Source organism: Tenrec ecaudatus, chromosome 1 (assembly GCF_050624435.1).
Source record: "Tenrec ecaudatus isolate mTenEca1 chromosome 1, mTenEca1.hap1, whole genome shotgun sequence".
In the NCBI taxonomy this organism is placed as follows: domain Eukaryota; kingdom Metazoa; phylum Chordata; class Mammalia; order Afrosoricida; family Tenrecidae; genus Tenrec; species Tenrec ecaudatus.
Genome location: NC_134530.1, coordinates 172,309,519 through 172,324,287, shown reverse-complemented (window position 1 = coordinate 172,324,287; position 14,769 = coordinate 172,309,519). Strand labels below are relative to the sequence as shown.

General features: G+C 68.0%; 7 non-coding genes across 7 annotated transcripts; all 7 read left to right on the top strand.

Annotated features, from left to right (window-relative positions):
* Window positions 1-1,232: 1,232 nt before the first annotated feature.
* Window positions 1,233-1,304, top strand: TRNAD-GUC (transfer RNA aspartic acid (anticodon GUC)). Its single transcript has one exon. It is a non-coding gene; the product is annotated as a tRNA-Asp (tRNA).
* A 778-nt stretch (window positions 1,305-2,082) lies between these two features.
* TRNAG-UCC (transfer RNA glycine (anticodon UCC)) lies at window positions 2,083-2,154 on the top strand. Its single transcript has one exon. It is a non-coding gene; the product is annotated as a tRNA-Gly (tRNA).
* Window positions 2,155-2,411: 257 nt separating this feature from the next.
* TRNAE-CUC (transfer RNA glutamic acid (anticodon CUC)) lies at window positions 2,412-2,483 on the top strand. The gene has a single exon. It is a non-coding gene; the product is annotated as a tRNA-Glu (tRNA).
* A 5,168-nt stretch (window positions 2,484-7,651) lies between these two features.
* TRNAD-GUC (transfer RNA aspartic acid (anticodon GUC)) lies at window positions 7,652-7,723 on the top strand. Its single transcript has one exon. It is a non-coding gene; the product is annotated as a tRNA-Asp (tRNA).
* A 778-nt stretch (window positions 7,724-8,501) lies between these two features.
* Window positions 8,502-8,573, top strand: TRNAG-UCC (transfer RNA glycine (anticodon UCC)). The gene has a single exon. It is a non-coding gene; the product is annotated as a tRNA-Gly (tRNA).
* A 257-nt stretch (window positions 8,574-8,830) lies between these two features.
* TRNAE-CUC (transfer RNA glutamic acid (anticodon CUC)) lies at window positions 8,831-8,902 on the top strand. The gene has a single exon. It is a non-coding gene; the product is annotated as a tRNA-Glu (tRNA).
* Window positions 8,903-14,057: 5,155 nt separating this feature from the next.
* On the top strand, window positions 14,058-14,129 carry TRNAD-GUC (transfer RNA aspartic acid (anticodon GUC)). The gene has a single exon. It is a non-coding gene; the product is annotated as a tRNA-Asp (tRNA).
* Window positions 14,130-14,769: the final 640 nt, after the last annotated feature.

Genomic DNA, 14,769 nt, shown 5'->3' with positions numbered 1-14,769 from the left:
GAGGGAACGGGTGGTGGCCGCGCCGATGCCCCTGTGCCCGTCGCTTCCCGAGGCGGCACGTCGGCAGAAGAAAGGCCCCAGCCCGCGCGTGAGCCGGGCGAGTGAGGTCCGGCCCACGCGCGCACTGGGGCTGTGCGATCCCGTGGGATCGGGTGGCGAGCGCTGCGGGGCCGAGCGCTCTGCGTGGACCCTTGCTAAGGATCCCCGGCTGAGGCTCCCCGGCTGAAGGTGGCGTGTGGCGCCCGCGGGGGTGGGGGTGGGGCTGGGGTCCTGGAGGGGCCTGTGGTTGTCCAAGCCAGAGGATTGAAGGTGTGCGGGAGCTGCAGTAGGAGCACATCTGTCAGCGCTGTGCAGATGGGGCGGCGAGACCCGCCCGTGGCCGGCGCTGGCGGCTGGAGAGGCGCAAGGAGCGCCAGTGGCCTGCCGGCCCGGAGAGGGGTGTGTGTGCGGCGGGTGGGTCCAGGCTGTTTGTTGTTGCCAAAAAGGCTGCTGTGTCAGGAGTGGGATTCGAACCCACGCCTCCAGGGGAGACTGCGACCTGAACGCAGCGCCTTAGACCGCTCGGCCATCCTGACGGCTCGCCCCAAGCGCCCACGGCCGCCTGGCTCGGCCAGGGGGCCCACACGGGTGCCGCTCCTGGGCGGCCCGAGTGGCGGCACCAAGGAAGCTGGGCTGGGGCGCCAGCACTGGAGCTGAGCCAGAACGTGGCCAGCGGAGCAGGCGACGTGCTTGAGCCCGGGCCCAGCGCCTCCAGGTGCGCTGCCTTTGGGTTGACGGGCTGCTGGGGCCCGCCCCCGACGCCGCATCCTGCACCGAGGCACTCTCCTCGCTCAGCTGGGCTTGCGCTCCAAACTGGTCCTCCTCCTCTGGCTGCCACCTGTGGCCTGCGCGCGGGAGTGGGGGCCGCCGGGCCTCTCTGCCGGAGCGACGGGCGGGCGGGCGCGCGCGCTGGCACTGGCGCTCGCCCTGGAGGCCCCAGGCAGCGGGTTGAGGCGGGCGCCAGTCGGCACGAGAGGCTGTGTCTCGCGGCGAGCGTCGCAAGCGGGTCGGGCTGGTGCGGGGCGAGGTGCGGGTTGAGGACTCTGCGCGGCGAGCCAGTGGGCCAAGGGAGAGGAGCAGTGTTGGGCGTGGGGGCGCAGCGACGGCGTCTGGGTGGGCGTCGGCGGTGGCGGTGGCGGTGGCGGTGGCGGTGGCGGCCGGAGAGAGGTCTGGCACCCAGACGGCAGCCGCCGTCCTCGTTAGTATAGTGGTGAGTATCCCCGCCTGTCACGCGGGAGACCGGGGTTCGATTCCCCGACGGGGAGGCACAGTCCCTTTTTTTGGGACTCTGCCACGGCCACCCACCAGCCCACCCGGTCCCCGCTCTCAGGCAGGCCCAGTGGCCGGCGCCCGCCAGCCGTTCTTGCCAAGCCGCCCGCCTGGCCTGCCCACCCTCCGGCCGCAGCTCCCCTGCCCTTCTTCCTGGTGCCCAGTCGCGCGCCCGCCCGCCACAGCAGCCTTCTTTCTCTGGCGTCCGAAGCGCCTGGCCAGCGGCCCGTCCCAAAGCTGTGTCTGCCTCCATCCGGCTCAGGCTGGCCGCGGGCCTCGCAGGGAGTCCCACACGCAGGTGCCAGGGCAGGTAGGGGGATCCCCCTGGTGGGCATCACCCTCCTGCTGCTCCTGAGTGCCGCCTGTGCCCTGGCTGAGGCCCGCGGAACTGGCGCGAGCCGACGCCGAAGGCAGGGAGGGCCTTGGAGAAACCCGGCGCTCCAAGTCGGGGTGTCGGGCGCCTCGGGTGCGGGGGTGCGCGGGGCTGCGGCGTCGGGGCAGCGAGAGCCCGGTCGGGCGCCCCCAGCGGCCGCGGCCGGGGCCGGGGCCGGGGCCGGGGCCGGGCGCGCGCTAGGTCCGCGAGAGCGAGCAGCGGGGCTTGGCTGGCCCGAGCGGCCGCTGCGGGTGGCACGGCGCCTGGCGTCCAGGAAGGACAGGGCTGCGCCGGGCGGCGGCTGCCGAGGCGCGAGCGGCGGTAGCGACGGCGGTAGTAGCAGCTGCCGCTGGCGGCGGGGAGCCTGCTGGCCGTGGTGTTGGTGGAGCCCGGGCTGTGCCGCGTTGGTGGTATAGTGGTGAGCATAGCTGCCTTCCAAGCAGTTGACCCGGGTTCGATTCCCGGCCAACGCAGTAGGTCGACCTTTTGCGGGGAAGCCCAGGGGCCTCCGTGCCAGGTGTGAGTGCGTTGCATGTGGGAGCAGCTTGGGTCTGTGGCTTTGCCCGCGCCAGTTGCGTGGGAAGGCGGCGGGCGCGCAGTGTTTTGGGGGAGCTGCCTCCAAGTCGGAGAGGGCACCGTGCTCTCGTGGCGGGGAGGCCGCTGGCCAGGGCGCCCATGGGTGCGCGGGCTCCGAGTGCAGGTGGCATGGACGGGACAGGCGCTCCCACGCTCCCTGGTGGTCTAGTGGTTAGGATTCGGCGCTCTCACCGCCGCGGCCCGGGTTCGATTCCCGGTCAGGGAAGCTTTTCTTCTGCCTGGCGCTGCCCCCACACACACTTGCCACTCGCTCAACCTACCACTCTTTTACTCTCGCCAACGCTGGCTACCTTGAGCCACTTCACGGGCCCTGCCGCCGGCAAGGCCACGCACGTGCGCACCTGCTACGGTCCCCGGCCCCGGTGCCTATGCTCTCAGGATCTGCCCGCTCAGCCCTCAACACCACGCGCCAGGCTGACCTCCCTGCGCGTTCCCTCGACGATCACTGCCAGCGCTTGCGCCAGCAGGACAACGCTAGCGAGGGAGAAAGATTCAGGAGCCCAAGGTGGCCCACCTGGGACGCGTGGACGCCGCCAGTTGGGAGGAAGGATGGTGGAAGGCTGGGGAGGGTGTGAGTGAGTGAGTGAGTGAGTGAGTGAGTGAGTGAGTTAGCTTTTGAGCGCTTGGGGGTGTGGGTGGGGAAGTGTTGGCTGCTGCGGTGGCAGCGGTGGTGGTGGTGGTGGTGGTGGTGGTGGTGGTGGTGGTGGTGGTGGTGGTGGTGGTGGTGGTGGTGGTGGTGGCGGGAGGTTTTGGGATTTGGGGACAAAAGAAGGATGATGGGGAATTTGATCCGTGAGTGGCAGACAGGGTGTATGTAGGTCGCGATTGTGGGGCGTGCAAGGAGAGGAAGCAGGTGTCTGGGGACACTGGTCTACAGGTGGCTTGGGGAGGGGTGTCAGGGAGCCGGGGACTGTTGGGTGGGAGAGGGTGCCAGCACTCACCTTTCCTCATCATTCTCACCACATCCCCTGAGCACTGCCCACACAGCTGTCCACCTAGAGAGAACGTTGCCCAGAGCACCCTTCTTGCCCTCCTCCAGACTGTCCCTCGGCCTTACTCAGCGGAAGGACGACGTGTTTCTCCCATTCCTGTCTAACTGGGGATCCTGGCACGAGTCCGAACACACTGCCACCGTGCGGTCCCAACGCCTGTAGCCAGCTCTGTAGAGACAGTCTCATGGTTGCTCCAAGGTGGTTTCCTTTGGCAATCCCATTTCCCGAAGGGGGTTGGGGCCGTGATGGGGCGGAGGGGGCTGAGGGGGGGGAAGGGTTTAGGGGGGGTTGGGGCGGCGATCTCACCCACAGACCTACCTCTGTGTCTCTGTTGTCCCATCTGTGTCTACTTGTGTGAAAATACACCTGAGGTCCAAGGGATCCCTACAGCCTTTTGCGAGTGCAGAACCCTGCGGTCTGACAGACAGGGTAGCATGCTGGGGCAAGCTTCACAGCGGGCAAAGCTCCTGCCGAACCACGCGTTTCCTGCTGCCTGACTGGCTCATTGACGTCACACACGTCTCCAAAGTGCATCCTCCCCTGAGGGTGGGCATGGGGATCAGAGCCCAGGGCACCGGGGCTTTGCATGGCCATTCCCCGGGTTCAGAGACAGAGGTTTTGGAAGGCCAGTGCGGTGGAGTGGATTCTGAGAGCCCGCGGCCCCTGGAATGGGAGAGCGGCCCTGCACCTCACGGGGTTTCCTGGGCAGGAGGGCTCTCTCGGGAGGCGGGCAGGGCTCAGATCCTGAGAAGCACACACACACACACACACACACACACACACACACACATTGAAGGGCGTGCAGACTCGCCTTGGGGTGCGGGCGGCCTGGTGGCGGTGGGGCACACAAGCGCACCATCTGCCCTGCAGTCAGTGCCCTCCATCGTCTTGGTGGGACCAGAGGGTGCCAGTGGGTGGGGGTGCTGTTCTGTCGTGCTCTTGGCTTGTGCCATGGGCTTGTGACAAGGGCCAGGAGGGCAAGGGTGCTGGTTGAGTGCTGGGGGGTGGGGAGTGGGGTGAGAGAAGGAGACCAGGGAGGCACAGCAGCCGCGAAGACAGCAAGGGCTAACAGAATTGTTCTTGCGCACCACTGGCACACTGGCTCTGTGGAGGCCGTGGGTTCATCGGGGCACGGTGGGGTAGGGGTGGGGAGGATTGCAGAGAGGGTGTCGGAGGGGTGGGGGCGAGGAGAGCATCTAGAAACGCATGGGTGGCCGGGCTCGGTATTTATTTGAGAGAGGTGCGAGTTAGCCGGTCACAGGCTGCAAAGTAGATGGCAAACCTGTCGGCTTAAGGTGGGCCCTCAAGACTAAGCCTCGAGAAAGGACCACAGCCCGGTCGTGTCTCTCCTGTGCCTTTCTGTCCCACTCCCCAGTCCCACATACTCTCTGGTACCTCTCAAACAGCCCCAAATCCCCCCCACCCCGCACCCCCACCGCCGCCCTACTTAGACTACTCCCACCACTACCAACCCCAGTCAAGCTGGCAACCAGGGCGTGTCACTGGGCAAGTAGCTCAGGTGAACCAGTGGGGGGCAGATGGAGGGCAAGGGAGCCCAAGGGGCATCAAGAATGAGAGTGAGATTCAGTGAGCTAGAGAGGCGCGGGAGCAAAGGCAGAAACAGTGGCGGAGATTGATGGGATGGGAAGGGAAGGGAAGGGGAGGAGAGGGGAGGGGAGGGGAGGGGAGGGCAGGGGAGGGAGAAAATATGAGGAAAGGGCAGGCAAGGGGTAGCACACACTCAACTGGCTGGAGTAGCGTGTGAGGCGGGTGCTTGGGATGGATGGGCGTCGGGCGTGGGGGCGGGTGGGCCTTGGGCAGACTCCGTGCAGGTTGAAATAGCCTCCCCCACCCCTCTCCTCCTTCAGCCCTCCACTCACGTGTGAACAAATGACCCCACAGACCGTCCACCCAAAGTCAGGCGAGGGGACCCAGGCACTATGGCAATGGGCAGATTGAAGAAGAGGTGGTGGCTAGGTGTGGCAGAGTGCCTCTGCAATAGGGACTGTCCTTGGTCTGTGGTGGGAGAGGGACCGTGATCAGCATGTAGCCCAAAGGACCGAATCTCTCTGTGGAGTTTGAGTGCGTGCGTGGGCCTTCCTGGGAAGGATGGGGTCGTTTTTTGCAGTGTGAGCAGGATTGCGCCGCGGAGATGGGAAGGGTGTCGAGCCCTGAAGGGCCGCTGCTTCAGAGTGTTTTAGCATGCTGTCTGGGACTGAAGGGAAACGTGAGGTGAAGGTTGTGTGGGATCCTGAAGACCAGAAAGGAAACGGGGAGGCTGGGCAGAAAGAAGGGTGGTTGGAGGTGGGGCGCGGCAGGGATGGCGGCGGGTGGAGCGTGCTGGCGAGGGGTGCGCTGGTAGGGCCTTTGGGTCCTTGGTCTCTGCAGAGGCGGGCGTCGTGGGCAGCGGGCAGCGGGCAGCGGGCAGCGGCAGCCAAGAGAAGGGGGTAAGCGAGACTGGGTGTGGGCTTGTCAGAGCTGAGCAGAGCTGAGGTCAGAGCAGCCCTCCGTGAGCCTTTGATGTGGCAGGACCAAAAGGGGACCGTGGGCTGCATGGGCCGGGAATCGAACCCGGGCCTCCCGCGTGGCAGGCGAGAATTCTACCACTGAACCACCCATGCGCTGCTACCTCCTCGACAGTCTGCCAGCTGCAGCCTGTGGGCCTGCCTCCTCCCGGCCGCCCCGCTGCCACTGGTGGAGGAGCGCCAGACACTGCTCACTGCCCGACTGGCCTACCGGGCGAGTTCTTGGGCGCGGGTGCGAGTGGTGGTGGGAGCGGGAGCGGAGCTGGCAGTGGGAGGGAGAGTGGGCGCGACATGGCGTGGGGACGTGGCGTTGGGACCCCCACTCCCCTTGAGTAGCAGTGCAGGCGACAGCCAGTGGTGCGCCGGGGTACAGGCGGCCCTGGAGCTTGGAGCCCAGGCATGCGCAGGGTCCCGACCTAGCGAGACCGAAGGGCAGTCTTGTGGCAGGCAGACGTTGGGAGGACGCCCAGAGTCGCAAGAAGACGGGTCCCGTGCGCGCGCGCTGCCGCTCGCCGGCTCGCTGGCGGAGCCCAAGCAGCGCGGCCAAGGTTCCCGCGGCGGTCCCAGCAGTGACCCCCCCGCCCCCAACAGCGACCGACCCACTTCGCTGGGGGCCGGGAGGGGGAGGGAACGGGTGGTGGCCGCGCCGATGCCCCTGTGCCCGTCGCTTCCCGAGGCGGCACGTCGGCAGAAGAAAGGCCCCAGCCCGCGCGTGAGCCGGGCGAGTGAGGTCCGGCCCACGCGCGCACTGGGGCTGTGCGATCCCGTGGGATCGGGTGGCGAGCGCTGCGGGGCCGAGCGCTCTGCGTGGACCCTTGCTAAGGATCCCCGGCTGAGGCTCCCCGGCTGAAGGTGGCGTGTGGCGCCCGCGGGGGTGGGGGTGGGGCTGGGGTCCTGGAGGGGCCTGTGGTTGTCCAAGCCAGAGGATTGAAGGTGTGCGGGAGCTGCAGTAGGAGCACATCTGTCAGCGCTGTGCAGATGGGGCGGCGAGACCCGCCCGTGGCCGGCGCTGGCGGCTGGAGAGGCGCAAGGAGCGCCAGTGGCCTGCCGGCCCGGAGAGGGGTGTGTGTGCGGCGGGTGGGTCCAGGCTGTTTGTTGTTGCCAAAAAGGCTGCTGTGTCAGGAGTGGGATTCGAACCCACGCCTCCAGGGGAGACTGCGACCTGAACGCAGCGCCTTAGACCGCTCGGCCATCCTGACGGCTCGCCCCAAGCGCCCACGGCCGCCTGGCTCGGCCAGGGGGCCCACACGGGTGCCGCTCCTGGGCGGCCCGAGTGGCGGCACCAAGGAAGCTGGGCTGGGGCGCCAGCACTGGAGCTGAGCCAGAACGTGGCCAGCGGAGCAGGCGACGTGCTTGAGCCCGGGCCCAGCGCCTCCAGGTGCGCTGCCTTTGGGTTGACGGGCTGCTGGGGCCCGCCCCCGACGCCGCATCCTGCACCGAGGCACTCTCCTCGCTCAGCTGGGCTTGCGCTCCAAACTGGTCCTCCTCCTCTGGCTGCCACCTGTGGCCTGCGCGCGGGAGTGGGGGCCGCCGGGCCTCTCTGCCGGAGCGACGGGCGGGCGGGCGCGCGCGCTGGCACTGGCGCTCGCCCTGGAGGCCCCAGGCAGCGGGTTGAGGCGGGCGCCAGTCGGCACGAGAGGCTGTGTCTCGCGGCGAGCGTCGCAAGCGGGTCGGGCTGGTGCGGGGCGAGGTGCGGGTTGAGGACTCTGCGCGGCGAGCCAGTGGGCCAAGGGAGAGGAGCAGTGTTGGGCGTGGGGGCGCAGCGACGGCGTCTGGGTGGGCGTCGGCGGTGGCGGTGGCGGTGGCGGTGGCGGTGGCGGCCGGAGAGAGGTCTGGCACCCAGACGGCAGCCGCCGTCCTCGTTAGTATAGTGGTGAGTATCCCCGCCTGTCACGCGGGAGACCGGGGTTCGATTCCCCGACGGGGAGGCACAGTCCCTTTTTTTGGGACTCTGCCACGGCCACCCACCAGCCCACCCGGTCCCCGCTCTCAGGCAGGCCCAGTGGCCGGCGCCCGCCAGCCGTTCTTGCCAAGCCGCCCGCCTGGCCTGCCCACCCTCCGGCCGCAGCTCCCCTGCCCTTCTTCCTGGTGCCCAGTCGCGCGCCCGCCCGCCACAGCAGCCTTCTTTCTCTGGCGTCCGAAGCGCCTGGCCAGCGGCCCGTCCCAAAGCTGTGTCTGCCTCCATCCGGCTCAGGCTGGCCGCGGGCCTCGCAGGGAGTCCCACACGCAGGTGCCAGGGCAGGTAGGGGGATCCCCCTGGTGGGCATCACCCTCCTGCTGCTCCTGAGTGCCGCCTGTGCCCTGGCTGAGGCCCGCGGAACTGGCGCGAGCCGACGCCGAAGGCAGGGAGGGCCTTGGAGAAACCCGGCGCTCCAAGTCGGGGTGTCGGGCGCCTCGGGTGCGGGGGTGCGCGGGGCTGCGGCGTCGGGGCAGCGAGAGCCCGGTCGGGCGCCCCCAGCGGCCGCGGCCGGGGCCGGGGCCGGGGCCGGGGCCGGGCGCGCGCTAGGTCCGCGAGAGCGAGCAGCGGGGCTTGGCTGGCCCGAGCGGCCGCTGCGGGTGGCACGGCGCCTGGCGTCCAGGAAGGACAGGGCTGCGCCGGGCGGCGGCTGCCGAGGCGCGAGCGGCGGTAGCGACGGCGGTAGTAGCAGCTGCCGCTGGCGGCGGGGAGCCTGCTGGCCGTGGTGTTGGTGGAGCCCGGGCTGTGCCGCGTTGGTGGTATAGTGGTGAGCATAGCTGCCTTCCAAGCAGTTGACCCGGGTTCGATTCCCGGCCAACGCAGTAGGTCGACCTTTTGCGGGGAAGCCCAGGGGCCTCCGTGCCAGGTGTGAGTGCGTTGCATGTGGGAGCAGCTTGGGTCTGTGGCTTTGCCCGCGCCAGTTGCGTGGGAAGGCGGCGGGCGCGCAGTGTTTTGGGGGAGCTGCCTCCAAGTCGGAGAGGGCACCGTGCTCTCGTGGCGGGGAGGCCGCTGGCCAGGGCGCCCATGGGTGCGCGGGCTCCGAGTGCAGGTGGCATGGACGGGACAGGCGCTCCCACGCTCCCTGGTGGTCTAGTGGTTAGGATTCGGCGCTCTCACCGCCGCGGCCCGGGTTCGATTCCCGGTCAGGGAAGCTTTTCTTCTGCCTGGCGCTGCCCCCACACACACTTGCCACTCGCTCAACCTACCACTCTTTTACTCTCGCCAACGCTGGCTACCTTGAGCCACTTCACGGGCCCTGCCGCCGGCAAGGCCACGCACGTGCGCACCTGCTACGGTCCCCGGCCCCGGTGCCTATGCTCTCAGGATCTGCCCGCTCAGCCCTCAACACCACGCGCCAGGCTGACCTCCCTGCGCGTTCCCTCGACGATCACTGCCAGCGCTTGCGCCAGCAGGACAACGCTAGCGAGGGAGAAAGATTCAGGAGCCCAAGGTGGCCCACCTGGGACGCGTGGACGCCGCCAGTTGGGAGGAAGGATGGTGGAAGGCTGGGGAGGGTGTGAGTGAGTGAGTGAGTGAGTGAGTGAGTGAGTGAGTTAGCTTTTGAGCGCTTGGGGGTGTGGGTGGGGAAGTGTTGGCTGCTGCGGTGGCAGCGGTGGTGGTGGTGGTGGTGGTGGTGGTGGTGGTGGTGGTGGTGGTGGTGGTGGTGGTGGTGGTGGTGGTGGTGGCGGGAGGTTTTGGGATTTGGGGACAAAAGAAGGATGATGGGGAATTTGATCCGTGAGTGGCAGACAGGGTGTATGTAGGTCGCGATTGTGGGGCGTGCAAGGAGAGGAAGCAGGTGTCTGGGGACACTGGTCTACAGGTGGCTTGGGGAGGGGTGTCAGGGAGCCGGGGACTGTTGGGTGGGAGAGGGTGCCAGCACTCACCTTTCCTCATCATTCTCACCACATCCCCTGAGCACTGCCCACACAGCTGTCCACCTAGAGAGAACGTTGCCCAGAGCACCCTTCTTGCCCTCCTCCAGACTGTCCCTCGGCCTTACTCAGCGGAAGGACGACGTGTTTCTCCCATTCCTGTCTAACTGGGGATCCTGGCACGAGTCCGAACACACTGCCACCGTGCGGTCCCAACGCCTGTAGCCAGCTCTGTAGAGACAGTCTCATGGTTGCTCCAAGGTGGTTTCCTTTGGCAATCCCATTTCCCGAAGGGGGTTGGGGCCGTGATGGGGCGGAGGGGGCTGAGGGGGGGGAAGGGTTTAGGGGGGGTTGGGGCGGCGATCTCACCCACAGACCTACCTCTGTGTCTCTGTTGTCCCATCTGTGTCTACTTGTGTGAAAATACACCTGAGGTCCAAGGGATCCCTACAGCCTTTTGCGAGTGCAGAACCCTGCGGTCTGACAGACAGGGTAGCATGCTGGGGCAAGCTTCACAGCGGGCAAAGCTCCTGCCGAACCACGCGTTTCCTGCTGCCTGACTGGCTCATTGACGTCACACACGTCTCCAAAGTGCATCCTCCCCTGAGGGTGGGCATGGGGATCAGAGCCCAGGGCACCGGGGCTTTGCATGGCCATTCCCCGGGTTCAGAGACAGAGGTTTTGGAAGGCCAGTGCGGTGGAGTGGATTCTGAGAGCCCGCGGCCCCTGGAATGGGAGAGCGGCCCTGCACCTCACGGGGTTTCCTGGGCAGGAGGGCTCTCTCGGGAGGCGGGCAGGGCTCAGATCCTGAGAAGCACACACACACACACACACACACACACACACATTGAAGGGCGTGCAGACTCGCCTTGGGGTGCGGGCGGCCTGGTGGCGGTGGGGCACACAAGCGCACCATCTGCCCTGCAGTCAGTGCCCTCCATCGTCTTGGTGGGACCAGAGGGTGCCAGTGGGTGGGGGTGCTGTTCTGTCGTGCTCTTGGCTTGTGCCATGGGCTTGTGACAAGGGCCAGGAGGGCAAGGGTGCTGGTTGAGTGCTGGGGGGTGGGGAGTGGGGTGAGAGAAGGAGACCAGGGAGGCACAGCAGCCGCGAAGACAGCAAGGGCTAACAGAATTGTTCTTGCGCACCACTGGCACACTGGCTCTGTGGAGGCCGTGGGTTCATCGGGGCACGGTGGGGTAGGGGTGGGGAGGATTGCAGAGAGGGTGTCGGAGGGGTGGGGGCGAGGAGAGCATCTAGAAACGCATGGGTGGCCGGGCTCGGTATTTATTTGAGAGAGGTGCGAGTTAGCCGGTCACAGGCTGCAAAGTAGATGGCAAACCTGTCGGCTTAAGGTGGGCCCTCAAGACTAAGCCTCGAGAAAGGACCACAGCCCGGTCGTGTCTCTCCTGTGCCTTTCTGTCCCACTCCCCAGTCCCACATACTCTCTGGTACCTCTCAAACAGCCCCAAATCCCCCCCACCCCGCACCCCCACCGCCGCCCTACTTAGACTACTCCCACCACTACCAACCCCAGTCAAGCTGGCAACCAGGGCGTGTCACTGGGCAAGTAGCTCAGGTGAACCAGTGGGGGGCAGATGGAGGGCAAGGGAGCCCAAGGGGCATCAAGAATGAGAGTGAGATTCAGTGAGCTAGAGAGGCGCGGGAGCAAAGGCAGAAACAGTGGCGGAGATTGATGGGATGGGAAGGGAAGGGAAGGGGAGGAGAGGGGAGGGGAGGGGAGGGGAGGGCAGGGGAGGGAGAAAATATGAGGAAAGGGCAGGCAAGGGGTAGCACACACTCAACTGGCTGGAGTAGCGTGTGAGGCGGGTGCTTGGGATGGATGGGCGTCGGGCGTGGGGGCGGGTGGGCCTTGGGCAGACTCCGTGCAGGTTGAAATAGCCTCCCCCACCCCTCTCCTCCTTCAGCCCTCCACTCACGTGTGAACAAATGACCCCACAGACCGTCCACCCAAAGTCAGGCGAGGGGACCCAGGCACTATGGCAATGGGCAGATTGAAGAAGAGGTGGTGGCTAGGTGTGGCAGAGTGCCTCTGCAATAGGGACTGTCCTTGGTCTGTGGTGGGAGAGGGACCGTGATCAGCATGTAGCCCAAAGGACCGAATCTCTCTGTGGAGTTTGAGTGCGTGCGTGGGCCTTCCTGGGAAGGATGGGGTCGTTTTTTGCAGTGTGAGCAGGATTGCGCCGCGGAGATGGGAAGGGTGTCGAGCCCTGAAGGGCCGCTGCTTCAGAGTGTTTTAGCATGCTGTCTGGGACTGAAGGGAAACGTGAGGTGAAGGTTGTGTGGGATCCTGAAGACCAGAAAGGAAACGGGGAGGCTGGGCAGAAAGAAGGGTGGTTGGAGGTGGGGCGCGGCAGGGATGGCGGCGGGTGGAGCGTGCTGGCGAGGGGTGCGCTGGTAGGGCCTTTGGGTCCTTGGTCTCTGCAGAGGCGGGCGTCGTGGGCAGCGGGCAGCGGGCAGCGGCAGCCAAGAGAAGGGGGTAAGCGAGACTGGGTGTGGGCTTGTCAGAGCTGAGCAGAGCTGAGGTCAGAGCAGCCCTCCGTGAGCCTTTGATGTGGCAGGACCAAAAGGGGACCGTGGGCTGCATGGGCCGGGAATCGAACCCGGGCCTCCCGCGTGGCAGGCGAGAATTCTACCACTGAACCACCCATGCGCTGCTACCTCCTCGACAGTCTGCCAGCTGCAGCCTGTGGGCCTGCCTCCTCCCGGCCGCCCCGCTGCCACTGGTGGAGGAGCGCCAGACACTGCTCACTGCCCGACTGGCCTACCGGGCGAGTTCTTGGGCGCGGGTGCGAGTGGTGGTGGGAGCGGGAGCGGAGCTGGCAGTGGGAGGGAGAGTGGGCGCGACATGGCGTGGGGACGTGGCGTTGGGACCCCCACTCCCCTTGAGTAGCAGTGCAGGCGACAGCCAGTGGTGCGCCGGGGTACAGGCGGCCCTGGAGCTTGGAGCCCAGGCATGCGCAGGGTCCCGACCTAGCGAGACCGAAGGGCAGTCTTGTGGCAGGCAGACGTTGGGAGGACGCCCAGAGTCGCAAGAAGACGGGTCCCGTGCGCGCGCGCTGCCGCTCGCCGGCTCGCTGGCGGAGCCCAAGCAGCGCGGCCAAGGTTCCCGCGGCGGTCCCAGCAGTGACCCCCCCGCCCCCAACAGCGACCGACCCACTTCGCTGGGGGCCGGGAGGGGGAGGGAACGGGTGGTGGCCGCGCCGATGCCCCTGTGCCCGTCGCTTCCCGAGGCGGCACGTCGGCAGAAGAAAGGCCCCAGCCCGCGCGTGAGCCGGGCGAGTGAGGTCCGGCCCACGCGCGCACTGGGGCTGTGCGATCCCGTGGGATCGGGTGGCGAGCGCTGCGGGGCCGAGCGCTCTGCGTGGACCCTTGCTAAGGATCCCCGGCTGAGGCTCCCCGGCTGAAGGTGGCGTGTGGCGCCCGCGGGGGTGGGGGTGGGGCTGGGGTCCTGGAGGGGCCTGTGGTTGTCCAAGCCAGAGGATTGAAGGTGTGCGGGAGCTGCAGTAGGAGCACATCTGTCAGCGCTGTGCAGATGGGGCGGCGAGACCCGCCCGTGGCCGGCGCTGGCGGCTGGAGAGGCGCAAGGAGCGCCAGTGGCCTGCCGGCCCGGAGAGGGGTGTGTGTGCGGCGGGTGGGTCCAGGCTGTTTGTTGTTGCCAAAAAGGCTGCTGTGTCAGGAGTGGGATTCGAACCCACGCCTCCAGGGGAGACTGCGACCTGAACGCAGCGCCTTAGACCGCTCGGCCATCCTGACGGCTCGCCCCAAGCGCCCACGGCCGCCTGGCTCGGCCAGGGGGCCCACACGGGTGCCGCTCCTGGGCGGCCCGAGTGGCGGCACCAAGGAAGCTGGGCTGGGGCGCCAGCACTGGAGCTGAGCCAGAACGTGGCCAGCGGAGCAGGCGACGTGCTTGAGCCCGGGCCCAGCGCCTCCAGGTGCGCTGCCTTTGGGTTGACGGGCTGCTGGGGCCCGCCCCCGACGCCGCATCCTGCACCGAGGCACTCTCCTCGCTCAGCTGGGCTTGCGCTCCAAACTGGTCCTCCTCCTCTGGCTGCCACCTGTGGCCTGCGCGCGGGAGTGGGGGCCGCCGGGCCTCTCTGCCGGAGCGACGGGCGGGCGGGCGCGCGCGCTGGCACTGGCGCTCGCCCTGGAGGCCCCAGGCAGCGGGTTGAGGCGGGCGCCAGTCGGCACGAGAGGCTGTGTCTCGCGGCGAGCGTCGCAAGCGGGTCGGGCTGGTGCGGGGCGAGGTGCGGGTTGAGGACTCTGCGCGGCGAGCCAGTGGGCCAAGGGAGAGGAGCAGTGTTGGGCGTGGGGGCGCAGCGACGGCGTCTGGGTGGGCGTCGGCGGTGGCGGTGGCGGTGGCGGTGGCGGTGGCGGCCGGAGAGAGGTCTGGCACCCAGACGGCAGCCGCCGTCCTCGTTAGTATAGTGGTGAGTATCCCCGCCTGTCACGCGGGAGACCGGGGTTCGATTCCCCGACGGGGAGGCACAGTCCCTTTTTTTGGGACTCTGCCACGGCCACCCACCAGCCCACCCGGTCCCCGCTCTCAGGCAGGCCCAGTGGCCGGCGCCCGCCAGCCGTTCTTGCCAAGCCGCCCGCCTGGCCTGCCCACCCTCCGGCCGCAGCTCCCCTGCCCTTCTTCCTGGTGCCCAGTCGCGCGCCCGCCCGCCACAGCAGCCTTCTTTCTCTGGCGTCCGAAGCGCCTGGCCAGCGGCCCGTCCCAAAGCTGTGTCTGCCTCCATCCGGCTCAGGCTGGCCGCGGGCCTCGCAGGGAGTCCCACACGCAGGTGCCAGGGCAGGTAGGGGGATCCCCCTGGTGGGCATCACCCTCCTGCTGCTCCTGAGTGCCGCCTGTGCCCTGGCTGAGGCCCGCGGAACTGGCGCGAGCCGACGCCGAAGGCAGGGAGGGCCTTGGAGAAACCCGGCGCTCCAAGTCGGGGTGTCGGGCGCCTCGGGTGCGGGGGTGCGCGGGGCTGCGGCGTCGCGGCAGCGAGAGCCCGGTCGGGCGCCCCCAGCGGCCGCGGCCGGGGCCGGGGCCGGGGCCGGGCGCGCGCTAGGTCCGCGAGAGCGAGCAGCGGGGCTTGGCTGGCCCGAGCGGCCGCTGCGGGTGGCACGGCGCCTGGCG